This window comes from Clupea harengus, chromosome 25, assembly GCF_900700415.2.
Source record: "Clupea harengus chromosome 25, Ch_v2.0.2, whole genome shotgun sequence".
In the NCBI taxonomy this organism is placed as follows: domain Eukaryota; kingdom Metazoa; phylum Chordata; class Actinopteri; order Clupeiformes; family Clupeidae; genus Clupea; species Clupea harengus.
Genome location: NC_045176.1, coordinates 6949698 through 6958028, shown reverse-complemented (window position 1 = coordinate 6958028; position 8331 = coordinate 6949698).

The window sequence follows — 8331 nt, the reverse complement described above, 5'->3', positions numbered from 1 at the left end:
GTGTTCTTAAGTCTATGCATTTGGAACACTGAGGAGAATCATGGGTCCCCCCCTTTTATGCATATTTTTCATTCTTATCACAGGTGAGATGGAATCTGACAAATGGAATGTAATCTGTTGTTTGGAAAATATCTCCCCATGCGCATACGCTTTTAAGAAATACAGCCTATGTAGGGGCCAAGTATTGAGTAGAGTGTGTGGTCAATATGTCAGTATGGAGTCTATGTGACCTAAGATGTGGAACTGCAAGAGTTTAAGAGTTTAAGAGTTGTGAAATTCATTGATCACTGATTCTAAGAGCAATACAGATTAAAACATCTTTAAGTTGAAACACAGGCATTTCTAAACACTGACCTTAGATTTCCTTCTTTTCAGTGGCGGGGGCCGTGGAACTGGATCAGAAGATCAGTGTAACTGTACCACTGGGGACACGGGCCTCAATTCATTGCACATATGGAACAGGGTGCAGGAGCTACATCCACTGGTACCAGAAAAAGGAGGAAGAGAGCTTCAAAAGAATCCTGTACATAGATATAAGTGATGGAACCAGGACAAATGATCCTGATTATAAGGATCATAAGAATTTCGAAACAGAAAAAAAAGGAAAAGAATTTAATTTAAAAATCCCTAATGTAAAGTCCTTCCATAGAGCAGTGTACTACTGTGCTTGCTGGGATTCACACAGTAAGTATTAGTGTAAACCGCCTGCACAAAAACTACAGCAGCAGGATGTGCTGATATAAAGCCACATTTCCACCTGAGAGAAAACCAAAAGATTCACATATTATATGCGACTTCCAAAGAACAGAATATTGCCACGTTTTGTGTCCAGAATGGTGAGGAATATATTTATATGCCATCCACTTCAGTGACCCCGATGTTGAGAATCCATTACAGTATTCTGCATCACAGACAAACATGAATCACACTCTCTCTTCTCTCTGTGTATTCAGGGGCATCGCAATACTTTCCACAAAAAAATAAGACTTGTTCGTTTCTGAAATGTGTCTAAATGAAACTCAATGAGTTCTACCCATGTCAGTCCAGCTTTAAATATCTCAGGCAGCAAACACCATAAAGCATTTATACCCAAATGGACTTAACATTTATATGAGAAAACATGACATCCTCTAAAAAAATGTTTAATCTAGTTTGCCTGCATGGTATAAAAAAGGATAAGATTGTTCTGATTTGAGAGGCACAATACACAACAGAACCCCTTTAGTGGATCATGTTGGATGTTTTTGCAGGATGGCATATTACCTTTGCACTTGTCCTTACACAAGCAAAGCTTTAATAACACAGGGCCTTGTGGCTCAGCATCCAGCCCACTTCAGACCCCAAATCAGTGCCTGCTGGTGCCTACATGGTCACCTCATATTGTTTAACTGAATACCAACATGAGTTACAGGAATTTCAGCTCAACATTAATACACTTCTAATAACATAATGTGTCCATTCTCATGCTGGGATGATCCTGGCAGTATGAACTACTGTGAACATCCTAATAGAATATCAACAAGTGTCCGTGTATTAATGGTAAGGATTATAGACATTACTGACATTACTGTCTGCTTCATTAAGAGAACCGAGCAAAGACAAATGGAAAGACATTTACCTCATCAATCCCTCAGAGGAAATCATCTTGCAATGTATTATTGTTGCTCCTAGCACAGGACGACTGACTAAGAATGTCCTCTTGCACCACCCTGATAGGCTGACAGCACATTTGAACTCCTCCTCCTGCTCTATATCATACCTGTAGAGCTAATATATCACCAACGGCTTTAACATATCTGGTGTTCTTAAGTCTATGCATTTGGAACACTGAGGAGAATCATGGGTCCCCCCCTTTTATGCATATTTTTCATTCTTATCACAGGTGAGATGGAATCTGACAAATGGAATGTAATCTGTTGTTTGGAAAATATCTCCCCATGCGCATACGCTTTTAAGAAATACAGCTTATGTTAGAGCCAAGTATTGAGTAAAGTGTGTGGTCAATATGTCAGTATGGAGTCTATGTGACCTAAGATGTGGAACTGCAAGAGTTTAAGTTTATTTGTGAAATTCATTGATCACTGATTCTAAAAGCAATACAGATTAAAACATCTTTAAGTTGAAACGCACAGGTATTTTTAAACACTGACCTTAGATTTCTTTCTTTTCAGTGGTGGGAGCCGTGGAACTGGATCAGAAGATCAGTGTAACTGTACCACTGGGGACACGGGCCTCAATACACTGCACATATGGAACAGGGTGTTACAACTACATCCACTGGTACCAGAAAAAGGAGGAAGAGAGCTTCAAAAGAATCCTGTACATACTAATAAGTGATGGAACCAGGACAAATGATCCTGATTATAAGGATCATAAGAATTTCGAAACAGAAAAAAAAGGAAAAGAATTTAATTTAAAAATCCCTAATGTAAAGTCCTTCCATAGAGCAGTGTACTACTGTGCCTGCTGGGATTCAGCCTCACACAGTAAGTATTACTGTAAACCGCCTGCACAAAAACTACAGCAGCAGGATGTGCTGATATAAAGCCACAGAAAACAAAAAGATTCACATATTATATGTAACCTGAAAAGAACAGAATATTGCCATGTTTTGTGTCCAGAATGGTGAAGAATATATTTATATACCATCCACTTCAGTGACCCTGATGTTGAGAATCCATTACAGTATTCTGCATCATAGACAAATATGATCCACACTCTCTCTTCTCTCTGTGTATTCAGGAGCATCGCAATACTTTCCACAAAAAAATGAGACTTGTTTGTTTCTGAAATGTGTATAAATGAAACTCAATGAGTTCTACCCATGTCAGTCCAGCTTGAAATATCTCAGGCAGCAAACAGCATAAATCATTTATGCCCAAATGGACTTAACATTTATATGAGAAAACTTTAAATCATCTAAAAAAAATCAAATCTAGTTTGCCTGCATGGTATAAAAAAGGATACGATTGTTCTGATTTGAGAGGCACAATACACAACAGAACCCTTTTAGTGGATCATGTTGGATGTTTTTGCAGGATGGCATATTATCTTTGCACTTGTCCTTACACAAGCAAAGCTTTAATAACACAGGGTCTTGTTGCTCAGCAATTAGCCCACTTCAGATTCCAAATCAGTGCCTGCTGGTGCCTACATGGTCACCTCATGTAGTTTGACTGAATACCAAAATGAGTTACAGGAATTTCAGCTCAACATTAAAACACTTCTAACCACATAATGTGTCCATTCTCATGCTGGGATGATCCTGGCAGTATGAACTACTGTGAACATCCTAATAGAATACAAACAAGTGTCCGTGTATTAATGGTAAGGAATACAGACATTACTGACATTACTGTCTGCTTCATTAAGAGAACCGAGCAAAGACAAATGGAAAGACATTTACCTCATGAATCCCTCAGATGAATTCTTGTCATTTTGTAATGTGTTATTGTTGCTCCTAGCACAGGAAGACTGACTAAGAATGTCCTCTTGCACCACCCTGATAGGCTGACAGCACATTTGAACTCCTCCTCCTGCTCTATATCATACCTGTAGAGCTAATATATCACCAACGGCTTTAACACATCTGGTGTTCTTAAGTCTATGCATTTGGAACACTGAGGAGAATCATGGGTCCCCCCCTTTTATGCATATTTTTCATTCTTATCACAGGTGAGATGGAATCTGACAAATGGAATGTAATCTGTTGTTTGGAAAATATCTCCCCATGCGCATACGCTTTTAAGAAATACAGCTTATGTTAGAGCCAAGTATTGAGTAAAGTGTGTGGTCAATATGTGAGTATGGAGTCTAGGTGACATAAGATGAGGAACTTAAGGAGTTTTAGTTTAGTTGTGAAATTCATTGTTCATTGATTGTGAAGGCCATACAGAATAAAACATCTTTGAACTGAAACGCACAGGTATTTTTAAACACTGACCTTAGATTTCCTTCTTTTCAGTGGCGGGAGCCGTGGAACTGGATCAGGAGATCAGTGTAACTGTACCACTGGGGACACGAGCCTCAATACACTGCACACATAGAACAGGGTGCCGGGACTACATCCACTGGTACCAGAAAAAGGAGGGAAAGACATTCAAAATAATCCTTAACATATCTTTAAATGGTAGAACCAAGACAAATTATCCTGATTATCAGAAGTTCCAACAAGAAAAAAACAGTAATATATATAATTTAAAAATCCCTAATGTAAAGTCCTTCCATGCAGCAGTGTACTACTGTGCCTGTTGGGAGGATTCAACCTCACACAGTAAGAATTAGTGTGAACCGCCTGCACAAAAACTATGGCAGCAGGATGTGCTGATATAAAGCCAAATTTCCACCTGAGAGAAAACTAAAAGATTCACATATTATATGTAACCTGAAAAGAACAGAATATTGCCACGTTTTGTGTCCAGAATGGTGAAGAATATATTTATATCACCATCCACTTCAGTGACCCTGATGTTGATAATTCATTACAGTATTCTGCATCATAGACAAACATGATCCACATTCTCTCTTCGCTTGTGTATGAAGGAGCATCACAGTCTTTTAAAAAAAGATTTTAGACTTGTTCATTTGTGAAATGTGTCTAAATGAAATCTACCCATATCAGTCCAGCTTTAAATATCTCAGGCAGCAAACACTATAAAGCATTTATGCCCCAATGGACTTAACATTTCTATGAGAAAACATGAAATCATCTAAAAAAAATGATGATGTTTGCTAAATGAAAAATGATCTTGTTTGCCTGCATGGTATAAAACAGGATAAGATTGTTCTGATTTGAGAGGCACAATACACAACAGAACCCCTTTAGTGGATCATGGTGGATGTTTTTTGCAGGATGGCATATTACCTTTGCACCTGTCCTTACACAAGCAAAGCTTTAAAAACACAGGGCCTTGTGGCTCAGCATCCAGCCCAGGGGCGTAACTATAGGAGGTGCAGCAGGTGCGGTAGCACCTGGGCCCGTGGGTCTAGGGGGCCCTTAGCCGGGGCCCATAGACATATTTATGTCAATCTAAATAGTCTGAATAGCCAAGTCGCATTGCCAAAATACTGACCCATATTCAGCGAAGAAATTACAATGACAAGTGCTATAGGCGGAATATGTGCGCGGGGGAGGGGGCGTGGCGGCGGTTAGTGATCTACCCTGATAATTTCACATATTTAAGTGTTATAGGCAGAATATATGTCAGGGAGGAGGGTGTGTGGCAGTTACAAATATGAAAAAGGGTACGAGACTGTAAAATGTTTTGGGAATCACTGCCTTACGCCACTGACTAAGGCCCATTATAATAGCATGCACTTGGGCCCGTCGTAACTACGTTACGCCACTGATCCAGCTCACTTCAGACCCCAAATCAGTGCCTGCTGGTGCCTACAGTACATGGTCACCTCATGTAGTTTGACTGAATACCAAAATGAGTTACAGGAATGTAGCTCCCCTGAGTCTTAAACCTAATATCCAGGATAACGTATATATAAACAAGTTTTCTCATTGGCGACGAGACAATATCCACCTGTGAATGGAATTTTATGTTCTGATGAATTGTATTTACTGAACTTTATATTTTTTTATCTGATTATCACTGGATTGTTTTTTTGGGGGGAAACAACATATGCAATATCTGTGGCAGGTTAAATGGGCAACCATGGCAACCATGGTCTGACTGTTTAGTTTAGTGAAGACTAAGCCACTCCTGTGCTCGTAAACCAAAACCCGATGTAGGTCTGCACCCTGAGTCACCACCCAAACCCGATATAAACAAACAAATATAAATGTTCACAAAGTTTGCTGCTTCAGTGTCTTTAGATATTTTTGTCAGATGTTACAATGGAAGACTGAAGTATAATTACAATACCAAGTGTCAAAGGCTTTTATTAACAATTACATGAAGAGTCAATATTTGCAGTGTTGGCCCTTCTTTTTCAAGACCTCTGCAATCCGCCCTGGCATGCTGTTAATTCACTTCTGGGCCACATCCTAACTGATGGCAGCTCATTCTTGCATAATCAATGCTTGGAGTTTGTCATTTGTGGGTTTTTGTTTGTCCACCCGCCTCTTGAGCCTCCGAGAGCAACTTCTCCCAACCATCCAGGAAAAGTTTGGTGATGAACAATGCCTTTTCAAGCATGATGGACCACCTTGCCATAAGGCAAACGTGATAACTAAGTGGCTCGGGGAACAAAACAGCGATATTTTGGGTCCATGGCCAGGAAACTCCCCAGACCTTAATCCCATTGAGAACTTGTGGTCAATCCTCAAGAGGTGGGTAGACAAACGAAAACCCACCAATTCAGACAAACTCCAAGCATTGATTATGCAAAAATGGGCTGCCATCAGTTAGGATGTGGCCCAGAAGTTAATTGAAAGCATGCCATGATGGTTTTTTTGTATCATATTTGATACATCAAGCCTTTATTGCAGTTTATGCATCACAACCATTTTCATTTTAAAAACAAGAACAAATACGGTTCATTGCTCAAGACATACAGTATGTCAGACAACAGGTTTTTCAGGTAAGTATTGATCATGAGGATACAGACGTCTCAAAACAGCGATGTCATGAAGCAACTATGATACAACAGTTATAGGGTTCAGTAAAACAAACATGCCATATGTTGGACAAACAGAAGAGGGTGCATTTACACTAATATTGGTAAAACCAATATGAGGAGGCTGATACCAGTATAGACTGCTACGTTTCAAAAGAGGCCAAAAGTGGCTGCAGTACTGGCAAAACTGATACAACAAACAGCCTCTAGAATTGAAAAATACTCCAACCTTGAGATGTAACGGTTAAGCCGTATTTCATTGTTTTTTTCATTCGTCATCATTTCTGTGAAGACACAGTGACTAGTAGTTTTCAAATAATGTGCAGTTACTTACCTTTCCCACATTTTGTCTCCCATACATTTCAGACCCTACTAATCTTTTGAATAAATAAAGCAAGGTTATTTACTGATTCTGAAACTGTAAGTTCTCTAGGTTTCCAAACATTTAAGGACCTATTCTTTGTGATTGTGTTGGCTATACACTAAAAGGGTGTGCAGCAGTAACACTTTATGTCTGCCTGTGCACACACAACACAGGTATATATTATCATAAATAACAAAATAGCCACAAGCAACAATCAACAACTGCCCCAAGTAGGGAAAAGTTGATGATTTTGTAAATGTTCAAAATTAATTTTTAAAATAAACGAAACCATGCCAGAGGAACACATTGTGTAACTTGTTGTAGCGACGTCTTGTTGATGATTTGTTTAAAATTGGGTAAATTACTTCTACATGTCATTAATAAATAAGCCTACAAATCTCCATTAAGATTGGCCATTCATACAAGCATGGATTAGCTGCTGAATATAACCATACCAAATATCCAGATTTGACCTTAAGTGGTTGCTGAGATATATGAGATATAGAAATATGGCAGCTACAGTGCCCCCTTTACCCAAAATGTAACACAATTGGTCAAGAATGTAGCCACGTATAAACATACCAAATTTCAAAAGTGCCATTCTTGAGATATTGAAATTTGTTAGATATTGGCTAGTGATGCCATAGATTTTTGCAGTGCAACATTATTCACTAGGTGGCGCTACTCCACAAATGAGTCGTAATGAGCTCAGCAAACAGTCATAAGTTTTGGTGAAATGGTTGTCGAGGCTATTGTGCAAAAAGTGCTTTGAGCCTGCTCCACTGAACTAGCCACTTTCTCTCACTCAAACACACACACACACACACACACACACACACACACACACACACACACACACACACACACACACACACACAGATCATGCTCCACTTCATTGGGCACTAGCCTGAAGGAACAAGCCCATATAAGGACACAAACCTTATATTCCATATCAACCATGTGGGGCTACAATCATGCCAAGTTTCATGCCGATTGGTGAAGTCTAAGTATGTGATATCAATATAAATCCATGTCTTTAATTTTTGGCACGCAGTTTATTTCTCTCTCTTTCTCACACTCTCTCACACACACACACACACACACACACACACACACACACACACACACACACACACACACACACACACACACACACCCACCCAAACACAAACACACCCACCCACCCACAGATCATGCATTACCTCACTGCCCATGGTTGCTTGCTTCTAGCTCCGAACTCAACTCTGACTCTAGAAAGAAGAGAAAGAAGTCACTAAAAAGAACAATGAACTTAAATGGGTTTATCACTTTTCTCTTCTACATAGGTAGGTATGCAATATAAAACAAAACTTTAAAGTTACATGTTAATGAATGTACATTTATGAAATCTGTGATTTTAC